The sequence below is a fragment of the Ochlerotatus camptorhynchus genome, unplaced genomic scaffold (assembly GCF_037179485.1).
Source record: "Ochlerotatus camptorhynchus isolate MF236.1 unplaced genomic scaffold, CSIRO-AGI_Acam_v1.1 ptg000247l, whole genome shotgun sequence".
NCBI classification, from domain to species: domain Eukaryota; kingdom Metazoa; phylum Arthropoda; class Insecta; order Diptera; family Culicidae; genus Ochlerotatus; species Ochlerotatus camptorhynchus.
The window spans coordinates 400,929-401,192 of NW_027040737.1; the positions used below are offsets into that span (position 1 = coordinate 400,929).

The 264-nt window shown below is 44.7% G+C and overlaps 1 non-coding gene across 1 annotated transcript; it reads right to left on the bottom strand.

Annotated features, from left to right (window-relative positions):
• Nucleotides 1-192: 192 nt before the first annotated feature.
• On the bottom strand, nt 193-264 carry TRNAD-GUC (transfer RNA aspartic acid (anticodon GUC)). The gene has a single exon. It is a non-coding gene; the product is annotated as a tRNA-Asp (tRNA).

Below are 264 nucleotides of genomic sequence, written 5' to 3' on the forward strand. Positions count from 1 at the left end.
ACAAAAATTACCTATAATGAGATTGTGTGTGCTGTAATTTTTCACTAAGGCATTCCGAAATTAAACCTCCCATGATGTCTTCTTTTCAGGCGTGTGCGTTTCTATTTCAATGATAAGATCAGTGAACGTCGTGCTGAGTGCTGATGATTGCGGCAGAATTAAAGGTAAGTGAGCGTGTGTAAAAGAGTATTCCTCCCCGACGGGGAATTGAACCCCGGTCTCCCGCGTGACAGGCGGGGATACTGACCACTATACTATCGAGGA